The sequence below is a fragment of the Trachypithecus francoisi genome, unplaced genomic scaffold, assembly GCF_009764315.1.
Source record: "Trachypithecus francoisi isolate TF-2019V2 unplaced genomic scaffold, Tfra_2.0 Lachesis_group21, whole genome shotgun sequence".
Classification (NCBI taxonomy): Eukaryota; Metazoa; Chordata; class Mammalia; order Primates; family Cercopithecidae; genus Trachypithecus; species Trachypithecus francoisi.
In genome coordinates this window covers 3,116,359-3,130,456 of record NW_022681467.1, presented here as the reverse complement: position 1 = coordinate 3,130,456, position 14,098 = coordinate 3,116,359, and the positions used below count along the sequence as shown (strand labels likewise).

At 44.2% G+C, this 14,098-nt stretch overlaps 1 long non-coding RNA gene across 1 annotated transcript; it reads right to left on the bottom strand.

The window, feature by feature from the left end:
* Nucleotides 1-7,997: 7,997 nt before the first annotated feature.
* Nucleotides 7,998-13,875, bottom strand: LOC117068227. The gene is made up of 3 exons (XR_004431029.1): nt 13,689-13,875; nt 11,111-11,221; nt 7,998-8,086 (listed from the first exon to the last, which is right to left on the bottom strand). It is a non-coding gene; the product is annotated as an uncharacterized LOC117068227 (long non-coding RNA).
* Nucleotides 13,876-14,098: the final 223 nt, after the last annotated feature.

Here is a 14,098-nt window from a genome sequence, read left to right as displayed (position 1 = left end):
GTCATTTGACTTCATTTATAATATTTTTTTATTTGTAGAAAATTCTTATTTTCCCCAATTAAATTTATTACCCACATCTCTTTCTGAATTTGTTTTTCTTTTCTTTTCTGTTCTTGTTCTTGTTGTTGTTGTTATTGTTGTTGTTGTTCTTCTTCTTCTTCTTCTTCCTCTTCTTCTTATTCTTTTCTTTTCCACTCTTATTTAAATACAAACAAACAAACAAAAAACCAAAAAGACATCCCTGTTTCAGTTAGTAGTTTAACAGTATTACTTTTTACTTATTTTTTGTTAAATTTGGAATATACTTTGATGGACAGAGGGAGATAGAGACTCAGTTTAATTTTATTCCAGATGGTTATCTAGTGGCCTAACTTCTTTCTGTTCTATTGATTTTAAATGCTATCTTTATTATAAATTAAATTCTGATATTATTTGGGTCAATTTCTCTCCTTGATTCCTTTCACTGGCCTGCCTATTCATACATCAAAAAACCAAATTATTTAAACTTCTGGAAGTTACAATGTTTTGCACGTCTGAATTTTATGTATCCGAATCTCCTGTTTACCTGAATTTTCCGGGCACCATTGCAACTCAGTTTTTCTTTTTGGTAAGTACTTCCCATAAAAACTTCTCACAGAAAAATATGAGTTTAGCTACTTGAAAACAAGCTATCTTTTTATTTGTATTTATTTATTTGGATTACTATAAACATGGATTTATTTATTTATTTGGATTACTATAAACATATAGATTAATGTGAGAAAAGTTTCAAGTTTTACTATGTTGCGTTTTTAATACCAGAACAGAGAATGTCTTTCCATGTAGTCATAGTATTATTCCCCCTCTCTCTTTTGTATTTTAAAATTTTTGTCACAAGGAACATGCACTTTGTTTATTCTTTGGGGTTTTTATATTTTTAAAAATTGCTGTCATAAATGGAATATTTTTTCACTGTGTTTTCTTACCCGTCTCAGATTTTATAGAGAAAAGTTATGGATTTTTGCAAATTAAATTAGTATCCAGGTAGCTAATTGAACTGCTCATATTTCTGGCAACTTTTCAGTTGATTCTTTGTTCTTTCATATATAATACATTCCATCTGCAAAACATGATAATTATTCGTCTTCTCTTAGATTTAAAAACTCAATATTTTCCCTCCAGTTAAGTGCAACAAGTAGCCCTTCAAGAATATGTCACATAATGTGCCATTAGTTGGCATCCTGGTTCAAGGCTTTTATGGGAATGTCCTTTGCATTTTACCTTTAATCATGATTTTTAATCCCAAATAGTTGGGAAAGCAAATACCTGGTCCCTGTTCAATTGATCTTTAAAATCAGAAATGTTTTAATTTTTTTCTAATGCCTTGCTGACCTCTATAAAAATGGTTGTATTTCCTTTTCTCCTTTAACTCAGTAGGCGCCATCCACTTAGTTGGGGCCTCCACTCCTGAGCCTTTTTGGTGGGGAACCCCCTCCACCAGATGCCAAATGTGGGCTGCTAGTGGCTCACAGTTGCCCCCTCCAAAGAACTGCCCCCACCCCACAGGGGCTCTGTGGCCCAGGGATCTCTGGGAGGTGGGCACAGTCCAAGTCACAATGGGTGTAAGAGTCACAAACCAGTTCCCTGGCTTCAGGTGGAGCAGACAGTGGGGTGAGCTTTGCTCCCAGCTCCCTGTGGATCAGCCAGAGCAGACGCCAAGGGAGCCTCCCAATCACCCCTCACTTTCTCTGCAGCCCCTTTTCCCTGACAGCTTCTCCTTATGCATCCTTTGCCTGAAGATCCCCATATGCAGCTGTGTCTCCAGGAATCCCCACTAATGTCAGACATCTGGACAGTTAAGTAAATAGCAACTGGTTTCCTAATGTGGCTGTGTTTGCATCTCCAGAATAGCTCCTCTTCAGTGGGTTATTATTTCTTTATTTGGATTATTTATTGCTATTTTAAACAAAATGCTCCCTCAGAATTATTTTTATTTTCCTTTACTCCCATTGTGAGGTGTTCATTCTTATTTCTACTTTTGTATTTTGTGCTTCCCCTTTTCTTCTCCTGCGACAAAATAGCATTGTGAGATTTTTTAGTATAAAAAATGTAAGCAACATAGAAAAGGAATAAAATAAAAATTGCCCCAAATCTGATCACTGTGAGGTAAAACTATTAATAATTTGATGACTTCCCTTTTGTAATCCATTTACACACCTATATGTATATCTTTGTGTCTCTCTCTGTATATACACATCTATATATATATATCCATATGCAAGATAAGTGGTGTCTTAGTCTGTTTTCTGCTGTTATCACAGAATACCACAGACAGAGTAATTTATAAGCAATAGAAGTTTGACTCACAGTTTTGGAGGCTGGGGGGTCCAAGATCAAGAAACCTTCTTGCTATGTCACATCATGGCTGGTGGCATCACATGGTGAGGAAGTGCACACTGAACAGAGAGGAAATCAGGCCCCACTCATTCCTCTTATTGAGAGCCCTCCATGCAGATAACTAACCCCCTCCTGCAACAACAGCATTAATCTATTCATGATTAAGACCTAATCACCTTCCAAAGGTCCTTCCTCTCCACACTGTTACAGGGGCAATCAAATTCTAACATGAGTTTTGGAGGGGACATGCAAATGATAGCAACTTGGATAATATTTGTGCTATTTTAATTGTAGACACGGTACTTTATTATAGAAAAAATGTGGTTTTTTGTTTTGCTTACCTCTTCTCTCTCATTCCCATTCAGACAACACACGCACACACACACATTGCTTTTCCCTGAATTTGATACCTGGTGATTGAATCTCCAATATTGTGTATTGGTGTTCTGTGTGCTTTAGTTTCTTTGAAAATGGAGTTTTCTGGTTTTTACTCTTCTTGTTTTTGGTAGGCTTTAAGGAAGAGAACTGGACACAGATACTGCCATTCTCCCATCTTTAAAAAGAAAGACCTCAGCCAGGCATGGTGTCTCACACCTGTAATCCCAGCACTTTGGGAGGCTGAGGCAAGAAAATCACTTGGGTATAGGAGTTCAAGACCACCCTGGATAACATGGTGAAACCCTGTCTCTCTCTCTCTCTCTCTCTCTCTCTCTCTCTCTCTCTCTCACACACACACACACACACACACACACACACACACTAGCCAGGGGTCCTGGTGCACACCTGTATTTCCAGTTACTTGGGAGGCTGAAGTGGGAGGATAAATTGAGCCTGGAAGGTCAAGGGTACAGTGAGCGACGATCATGCCACTGCACTCCAGCCTGGGTGACAGACCAAGACCCTGTCTCAAAAAAATAAATAAATAAAAGATAGAGCCTTCTATGAGTATCTTACAGTTGCAGTAATACAGTGGCACCGACTTAGTGGCTTAAAGCTACACCCATGTGTTATCTTACAGTTTTGAAAGTCAGAAGTCTGAAGCCAGTCTCAGGAGGTTAAAATCAAGTTGTTAGCAGGCTGTGTGTCTTCCAAAGGCTCTGGGGAAGAATCTGTTTCCTTGCCTTTGCCAGCCTCTAGAGGCTTCCTGCATTCCTAGGCTTGTGGTCTCTTGCTGTCTTCAAAGCTAGCAATAGATGTTGGAGTGTTTCTCAGGCTGCATCATTCTGGCTCTGGCCCTTCTACCACTCTTTCTCACTTATAAGGACCCTAGTGACTACATTGGACCCACCCTCGCCATGGATGCCCCTGCTTTGATGGAATGTTCTGTTCTCATTCACAAGGCTGACAACATTGGTGAAGTCTAGTGGTGACTAGTCTGGTAGAAATCGGTTTCCCAATTAATGTTCTGAGAGTTGCAGTTGACGAGTGAAGACAGCACCATCATTACACCCCCATGGGCTGAACTTCCCCAATTAGGGTTTCTGCTTTGGCTTCCTGTCTTCCAAAAAAGCTAGGAGTCTAGGAGGGGGGTTGTGTTCACCCAGAGCCTGTACTCCCCACTTCTAGTCCATGTTCCACGTACATGCCATCCATAAGTTTCTTCTCAAGCAGGTACTTCCAAGGCTGGTCAGCCCTTCCCTGGCTGGTCCGTCCTCCCACTGGTGGAGCTGCCTTTTGCATGTGCCCTGATCCAGGATGGTATCATTGGCTGCCTGTGAGTGTTTGTGGACAGGATCTGTACATACTGGGAGGCTGAATTGTCACACATGTGCACACAAGACTTCTACAGCTGGAGGGAAGAGCAGGACAGGGCCGGTGGGAGGAGGAGGGAGAGGGGCTATGGGCCAAGGGCCTGTGTCCTGAGGGGAACAGGAAGAGGCCTGAGATTTCTAAATTTGAACCTGGGCTCCTGGGTCATTATAAAGGTGATTGATACCTAGCAAGACAACCCATGTTTTATTTAACAGTTTCTTAGCTTTACTTAAGAGTTCCAAATACTTAAATATGGGCCTTTCGTTGTCTTCTTGCTTCAGGCCCCAACCATATTATGGCTAGACTGGGAAAGGGGCTTGAGGAAGGTACCAATGTTAGGTAAAGGAAACACAGAAAAGAGTCAGGGAGTTTCAGAAACCAGTGCACTAACCACCAAGCTTGGCCCAGGCAGGGGGGCCCTGAGCTCTAGATGAAGACCTCGCGTGCCTCAGTACTTCTTGCCCAGGGAAGGAGCACAACACTGCAGGTACCCAGTATACTCCAGTCGGTTCTCTCCACTTACTCATTCACTCCGCACATGGAGGGGGAGAAATGTGAGTCACAGCATTATGAGCTTTGTAGCAAGCAGGTGAATGAGGGACAAGAGGAATGGGACAAAGCTTATGTCCCAAGCCTTGGAAGTCCCTTTGGCTTGTGACTGCATGACTTAGAGCTTTCTGAGACAGTTCTCGAACTACTTCTGTGAATAAGAAGAGTGGCGCTTTGAGAGGCAATGGAGAAATTGCTTCCCTGCCCAGACCGGCTGAAGCTACCTTTTGATGTCTCTTCCTTGACATGCACATGGTGTCAAAGGTTCTATGATGATGCAGTCAGAGCTAAAATGATGAGACTTCCTGAGCCGTTTTCAAAGGAATCGCTTGAGCTCATCAGTAGCGGCACACCTCTGCATCAGGAGGTTCTCAGAGCTCATAATTCTTCATGGCAGCAGTGGCTCCTCTCTGCTGGGTGGCTCAATCCAGCTTTGTCATGCCCTCTTTTAAAATGATTGCCCTTTACTGAACAATTGTCTCTGATGGTGGAATCCAGCCTAGGTACTTAACAAAAAGCAGCATGTGTTCCTCTGCTTACATCAGGTCTTCTCTCATGTGTGAGAAATCCAGTGGTGACAGGTGACCTGTGTCTCTCCAGGGTGTTTCTTAGTAAGCCAATTGTGCCTCACATGAGTTAGTTACCTCTCTACAAGAGAAATTGGTGAGATGATTACTCTAGTAGGTCTAGCTAAGATTGCATCATCTTGGTTGAACTAAAGTTACAAAACCAACAAGACAGGTCACATTTATTTGGCAGCATCATGCCTCGCATGTCAGGAATGTTCATACTGGAGAATAACCACATTACGTCAGAGGATCTCAAATAGGAGTGTGGGTAAGGGTGACTGGGTGTTTCCTCAAGGAGGCAGATGCTTAACCTTCAACCCAGTCCTCCACAAGCGGGACCTCGGGGCTGGGGCTGGGAAACTTCACCTTCTAATTAGTGTCCCAGGTGATTCTGATAGAAGCGAGCAGTGAACTGTGCTGAGGATGTGCTGAGACAGTGGCAGGTCCATCGTTCATGCAGCCTCCACAGGGAGGCGATGGAAGCAAATTTGGGGACATATATATATACACACACACGTATATATACAAGTATACATATATACATACACACACACATATATATACACATGTATATATGTGTGTGTATATATATGTGTGTATATATATATGTGAGTTCTTAAGAGACAAGGTCTCTCTCTGGGTCCCAGAGTCTTGCCCAGGCTGGACTGCAGTGGTTCAGTCACAGGTTTTTATAACTGAAACACCTGGGCTCATCTGTAGTGAAAGGCTCAAACAGTCCTTCCTCCTCGGCCTCCTGAGTAGCTGAGATTACAGGCACAAACCACCATGCCCAGCTGTTTTTTTCTGTGTATGTGAGTGTGTAGAGATGGGGTCTCATGTCTTGATGTTGCCCAGACTGGTCTCAAACTCCTGACCTCAAGTGAGCCTTCCTTCTTGGCCAAAGAACTGGGATTACATGTGTGAATCATCATACCCAGCCAAAAATCTGTATTTTTGAAGTAAAGTGAAAAAAAAGAAGGTTACACTGGATATCCAAGGATTAAGGAATAAAACACATCAAAAAAAGTTTAAATCTGCTACGCTCATAATAATACTAAAAACAAACAAATCATTATTAGCCACTGTGGTGGGCAGACTCCAGGATGGCCCAGAGTTCCCACCTCCCAGAGCCAGGCCTTCAGTCTGTGTGCCCCGAGGAGGGGAACGCTGCCAACACCTTGAGTTGGAAGTAGATTCTTCCCCAGGCCAGCCTCAGATGAGACTACAGCCCCTGTAAACACATCAACTGCGGCCTGTCAGGCCCCAAGCAGAGGACTCAGTTGAGCCACGTTCAGGCTTCTGACCCACAGAAACTGTGAGATCAAAAGTGTGTTGTCATATGTTACTAAGTTTGGAGTAATTTGTTATCTAGCAATAGGTAACTAATAACTCATACTTCCACCTTTGGAGAATTCTAAAGAATCATCATTAAAAAAAAAAATCGTGGATAGAAGGACAGAATCAAGCATTTATCTACCTTTTCTCTGTGAGTTGTACCTCAGGGCAACAAAACAGTTGATGAAGCCAATTTTCTTACTATGAAAACCTTCCAACTAGTAAGTGAGACAGTAATAATAGAATTATAATATCACTATTTTACTCCCCTTGATCAAGTAATGGCAATGATCATCAATGGCTGCTAATGTAAAAGAAAGAGACAACTGTACATTATACGCCTCCTGAGAGAAGTACCCAGCACCACCTACAAAGCAGCATCACAAATAAATCAACAAATAAATAAACCTGCACCTAAAGCTGATCAAACATCCATATTGTACTGCCAATTTGCAGTCAAGACGGGGGATAGGAGTACATAGTGAAAAATACCATAGAGATGCAATTGGTAAAATCCAGGCTGTGGGAAGCTCTCCAGGACAAATGACTTTCGTCTTTAGCTTGGGGATGAGGTCAGGGAGGGAGAGGAACCTACAGATGAAAGCAGGCTTAAGAGACTTGTCAATAAATTCCAACTTTTCACCTTCTTTGAATTTCAATTCAAACAAATTATTGAAATTGATCACAGAAAAATTAGGATAACATGAACTCTCATTGGATATTTAATGATGATTCTCAATGTTTAGGTATGTTAATGCTGTTGGACAATGTATTTTAAAATGTTTTTATATCTTCCACAGATATTTTCTGAAACATTTGCAGATGAACTATTATCTTGTCTAGGATTTGTTTCCAAACAGTTGGTGGGGGAATGGTGGGGTGCAGATGCCATGAGATTGACTGTGCATCAAACTTATTGAGTCTGGATGATGGGCGCATGAAGCTCATTATGTATTAATCATTATTATATTATTCGCTGGATTTCTATGTGTTTGAAAATGTCCATGATAAAAGGTTTACATTGCAAGGGAAAAAATGGTAAAGGCACTGTCCTATAGAACTAGAGTTTAGCCACTAACCCTCTCTTCCCCCAAAACTTGTTAAACAGAAATTAGTAGAGAAATCAAACTTGCTTTGAGAAATCTTAAGTGACCAACTGCAGCAGAAATTTATTACATGGAGAGAGGAGTCACTGAGTCACGGTTTTGGTGTAGAATCAAGTAATGATTGTGCACAGGATTCTCTTCTCTTTGTGGCTCACTTAATTGTTGTGACTTTTATATAATGGCCTGCAGAGTAACAGTGCACCTCCACAAAATCTCAGTTCAGCATAAAGGGAGACTTTGTTGAAGTGAAAAGGTGTTTTTGAATTTTCCTGTTTTCTTTGGTTTATGCGCTCAGTGCTGATTCCCATGCCTGGTGACTTGTCACTCCTTGATGAACAGAAACTACCAAAGACAGGAGTGGGCCGAGGGAGTTGGCGGCTGTGAGGTGAGGTCAGGGTCCTGGGGAGGAGGGTGGAGGGTGGAGAAAGAATAAAGAAAGAGGATGTGCTGGTTAACACTGAGAGTTCTGACTGACACAGAGGGTCTCTATGCTGATTTGCTCCAGATCCCCCGGGAGGTGGCCCTGCCAGCCTGGAACCGGCATCAGGAGTGCCCGTGGGACCATCTGATTGACACTTTGCTCCTCCAGTTTTCTGATCAGACCGTGACTTTTAGCTGTGATATTGTCTAGGCCTGCTGAAGTCCACTATGGATGCCAGATTCAGGGACCCATTCTGTCCTGCAGTTGACCCTTGTCTCCTGCTCAACCCTGAAGCCCCTGCAGTGTGTGCAGACCCTGGACCCATTCAGCTCCAGCACGGCCTGTCACACCCCTGCAGGCCAGGTGAGGCTGGCTCAGGTTGGTGAGGAAGTGCTTGTGAGGGGAGCCAGGGCTCCACGCCAGGGTAAGGGTAGGACCAGGAACGACGTATTTGGTTTTTGACTTTTCCTGCTTCCTGAGCTTTATAACAACGCTGGGAAGAGGGTCCTGTGATCTTCTCAATTTACAGACAAATAGACTGGGGTATGTGCAGAGCAAGTTTTTGTGCCAAGGCTGTGCTCAAGGTTAGATTTGAACTCTAGGCTCTATGACTTCCCTACCCTGCCTGTGCCGTGACCTTAGGAGCAGAAGGTCCAGCAATATGGGGTAAGCAGTTGGGGACTGGGGAAAGAGCCAATGTGGTCACCATTCTGCTGGAGGTGGGTCTCCAAGTGTCTCAGCCAGCATTGCCCTCAAAGATGCTCAGCAAGTTCTTCCACATTAAGAAATTTCAGAGAAACTCCAAGGAGCTTCTCTGGAAAAGAACATCTGGGGAATATCTGGCCTCCGTGCACCCTGCCCAGTGCTGGTTGCTAGAAGGCATAGCAATGAACTGTGAGCAGTGGGCCCAGCAAATCATTAACTACAACTTTTCAGGAAAAGAAAATAACCCGTTTGTATCATTTGCCTCTTTCCGTGGTATGAATACCTCCACCAGGGTTAGCTTCAGCCTCCACATGATGTTGTGGAGCATGGAGCGGGGAGGAGGTGTGAGCAGCCCACCACCGGACAGCAGGCTCCACACATGCAGATAACCTTCAGAGCACAGGTTGCAGTAAAAATAATCAGGCATGAAGAAGGTTTTAATATTTATTATTTTAAAAAATATAATTTACTTACCTGTAGGTTTACAAAGTTTATTTTTAATAATGAGTATGTTTAAGAACCAGCTTGTGAGATTCCTGGAAATTTCACAATCAGCTTTTGCAAACAAGCCTAAGTCAGCCCAGGCCGGCTCCCGTACACCACCAAGTGTAAGGCCTCCAGCTCTGGAAATCTGGGCAGAGAAGGGGTAGCATGAAAAGAAGTCAGGGTTAACCCTGTTTGACCCTGGTGCTGAGTTACAATGCTTAAGTGTAGAATGATAAAACTTCCAAATGTTAGTGTCAGGGATGCTGGGCAATCACTAGTTCTACCCGTGCAGATAGAATGGAGAAGGACTTCAGTTCAACCGGCCAGCTACGGTCCAAGCCTAATATGGAAGTCCAGTGTTTTCTTCTGCTGGTGTGATGCAGGGTAGGGATTTCAGGAAGTTTGTCAAATTGTTTATTCTATGAGAATCAAGAGCCAGGATATTGTGTCAGCCTTGCCTGTCAGCTGTTGTTCATACCACACTCGGCTCCTGTCTCTCAGCTTCTCTGCAGAGCCAGAGTCACCTTGCTGGGTGCCCTGCAGTTCTGCTGTCTATGGAGCGCTGCTGACCACACAAACAATCGAACAGAGGCTGTGCTGGGAGGTGCTGGCAAAACCCATGAGAGAAACTAGAAAAACTCATGTTTCACAGACCAAGAGCCTCTTTAGAGTTTCACGCCCAGAAGGACCTGCTGTGTGAGCAACAGGGCTGCACGGCCCAGCCTGAGTGCTTTGCTCTAAGCTGGACTTTGGGGTTGTGCACTGTAGTAACTTAGGGCTGCATTCATCCTGCATGAGGCTGCTTTCCTCTTCTCAAACGTCACTTGTTTAAAACCTACTTTCAGAAAGACAACTAGATGAGGAATTGGGAATGCTGTGTTATTGCAAAGCTGGCAGCAATTTTAAAATCTTGGAAGAAACTTCTTTCCTCTGTGAGCCTCAGTATTCAAGTATACTTGTTTAAGGTATTAAAGCTCTAGCTCGCTGATGCTGTAAGAGTAAAAACGGCAAGATGTGAAAAGATTTGTAACACTCTGTGTGTTAAGACCTAATAGTTACCCTCAGCCTCGGCATTGTCCACATCCACATCATCTGCTTTGACCTGGAGCAAACTTATTGAATCTCCAAAGACCTCATTTTTCTCACCTTGACCTGGTGACACCCCATCACTTGGAAAAGCTTTTGTGGGTTACACCAATTTCCAGCAAGCTCATGGCTGTTAGGGGGACTCAGCCTCGTGGGGATAATAAGCAAAACAACTTGGAGAGCTCATGGCACCGTGGGGCCTGCAGGAAGGAAGGTAGCCCAGGTCTTCAGCCCCAGAACTGGCTGCAGGTGAACTATCTGAAGATAGCCAAGTCCAGACTGGATGTCAAGGTCCCAGAACACATGTGGTGGATGATTAGAGACCAGAGTTTGAAGGACTTATGCCAAATCCCCAGAAGCATGGAAATCCCCCACCTCTCCCGAATGTTACAGGAGTGTGAGCTCCCGGCCGGCATCTGGTCACTGAGACTCCCACAAATTAATACTGACAAATCCACATCCAAAAAGCCCAGTCATACTTTGTAGCTCTTGTTCATTATTTGTGATTTCAACTATTAGTTTCTCTCCCTGGTTTAAAGAAAGGTGCTTGATGAATTTTGGATAACTGAACACCTGCCATCCCTGGAAGGTACTCCCAAGTCTATGAGAAAGGGAGGTGATAAGAGATCAGGCCAGGCCTAAGTTTGATCTCTTACATTGCAGAGTGTGATAGAGTTAAGGGGTTTGTCTGGGTGCTTTTCAGTTGTGATTTTAAAGCCACTTACCTTTTTCTCACCCATAGTCTTGATACTTGATGTGAGGAATAAACAGAAGAAGTCAACCCTGCTGAAGTCACATGGCAGGGCACAGAAGCCAGTAGCTGTGTTATTTTCCAACTGAAAAATCATGATTTATAAATCATTAATATGTGGATTCCACCAAGGATACAAACAAAAAATGGTTTCGATAGAGGAGCCTACTCAAACATGCTCAAGCCTGAGTGCAGACATGGACTCACTCATTATTAAAGCTTACCCTGGAAAGGGCCATGTGAATCTTTTTGGCAACAATCATCCCATGCTCCAGCTGGAGGGAACCAGAGGACTTCTGCTTCAGCCTTTCATTTCACAGATGCAGAGAAATCAGATCCAGAAATGTTAAGTGACCTGACCATGTTGAAACATCCGGTTAGCGGCAGAAGCCAAACTAAAATCTAAGATATGTGTGTGTGTGTGGTGTGTGTGCACGTAGGTGCACAGGTGGAAAATCTGTGTGTTTTTCTCCAAATCCTTGATCTTAAGAGAGTCCATTCTAAGAAAATCGTCTTAATTACAAAATCAGTGTTCTGCATTAATATCATGAAACCATTATTGAAACAAAAGGAGTATTGTACCAATTCAACAATAGTAGTATGATTAGGTGAACTGTCATGTAACCACATGATGTGTTATGCATAAATTAAATATGTTGGCAATGAGTTTGTGCACATACAAGGCAATGTTTATCTTTAAACAATCAAGTGGGAGAAACCCAAGATTTGAAACTCTTCAGAGTAACCTTAACTATATCTAAAACTTTGCAGAAACCTGTTGACCTGTCTGCAGTGAGCCTCTCTGGGCAGTAGACTATGGATGACTTTTTGGTTCCAAAAACATCTCTGTATAAAAGCACAATTCCTAAACTGGAAGGAAAATGAGAAGGTGTAACCAGAAACTTGCATGCGGGCTCCTGACCTGGAGCAGTTTGGTGACTTGGCCTGTTTTGCAGCTCTGGTCAGCACCTTGGCACGTCCAGGGACCAGAGATTGCAAGAGGACCTCTTTCTTACAAAGTCAGCAGTTTTGTTCCATGTCTGGCATGAGTTCAGCCACACAAGGGCAGCTCTGGGGTTGAAAGTCCCCTTTTCTGGCTTCCTCTGGTGTGCTTTACTGACCTACCTCAGAGACCACATGTGGCCTTTGGGGCAGGTTCTTAGGCAAACGTCTGCCCCACTCCTTGAGACAGGAAATGGGCTCCCAGTGCCCTTGACCTTGAATTCCTTTGTGTTTACTTCCCCAAAGCATCTTGAGAATTCACAAGCTTCTAGGCTTTTGCTGTGACCTCCAATAGGTTTAGAATGTACCACTCACCAGAGAGGAGAAGCCAAAGGGTGGACACAGTGGTTCCCAGCCCTGGCCTTGGCGTCCAGTGGGAACCAGGCTGTTTCCCCTTGCTTTTTCCTTTACTGAACTTTAGTGTGGCTTGTGGTAGAATGCAGCCAGTTCAGGCTCTGTGGCCACCTGCTGAGTAAAGACTGGACCTTCTCCTGAGGTCCAGGCAGGCCATGGGAAATTTGAGTTATGTTCATTAAACAATGACAATCTCTGCTCTTCATTTTCCTGACTTGGAGGGACTTGCTGGGGCAGGCAATGTGCCCAAGGCATTTGTCAGCAATCACGGTATGTTGTGTGGTGGACTCGGCCGGATATGGGAGGAAGCTGAAGTCCTCCATGCTGCTCAAACCAAGGACACTGCCCACTGCCCCAAGACTGTGCAAGAATAAACAAGACCTTCCACTAAACACTGGGGTGGGAGAAGCAGAACGTGAAGCTAATTTTAAGTGTCCAGGAACTTATTTGAAACAACCTTGACCCAAACTGCTCTGAGGTTCTCTAGGAAATTGCATCTGCTATGAGTTGTGGAGTTGAGGCTGTCTAGACCAGGCTGGAGGGATGTAGGCAGAGTGATGGGTGTGTGCAGATCCATGGAAGAGAGGGGTGCCAGGACTCTTTACACCCCAGGAGAGCACATGGGAAGGTGGGTCTGTGGGAGAGGAAGCTGGAGAGGTGGCTAGCTGTGTGTGTGGAGTTCAGACCCTCTCCAAGTGCATGTGCGTGTTGGGCCAGGCTGGGAGGGATAGGCGTGACTTGGGCCAGCTGTCCTCCAAGTGAGCTCCCCATGGTAGCGTCTGCAGCACGGAGGATTTTGTTAGAAATGAAAGTTCCGGCCAGGCACAGTGGCTCACACCTGTAATCCCAGCACTTTGAGAGCCCGAGGCGGGTAGATCACCTGAGGTCAAGAGTTTGAGACCAGCCTGGCCAACATAGCGAAACCCCATGTCTACTAAAAATACAAAAATTAGCTGGACGTGGTGGCACGCACCTGTAATCCCAGTTACTAGGGAGGCTGAGGCAGGAAAATTGCTTGAACCTGGGAGGCAGAGGTTGCAGTGAACTGAGATCTCGCCACTGCACTGCAGCCTGGGCAACAGAGCAAGGTTCCATCTCAAAACAAATAAACAAACAAACAAATAAATAAAAGTTCCTACCCCTGGATTAATGTCTTAGGGCTGACATAACAAAGCACCACAAACTGGGCGGCTTACCACAGCTCTGGAGACTCGAAGTCTGAGACCAAGCTGTCAGCAGGTCTGCGCTCACTCTGAAGCCTCTAGGGAAGGAGATCTCCTCGCTCCTCTCAGCTCCTGGAAACCCAGGTGTCCCTGGGCTTGTGGCCGCATCACTTCAAGCTCTATCTCTTTCTTCCCATGGCCATCTGCCCCCATCATGTGTTTACACTTATGTCTCTCTTTTCTCTTCTTATGAGGACCTCATTCACACTGGATTAGAGCGCATCCTGAGTGTGCCTGCCTTTGAACTTGGTTACGTCTGCAAAGACCCTTTTTCCAAATAAGGTCACATGCACAGCACTGGGGGTTAGGACTGCAACATCTCCTTTTGGGGAAACAAGTCAACTCATACTGTCCACTGAATGAGAACGCTGGGTTTTAGCGAG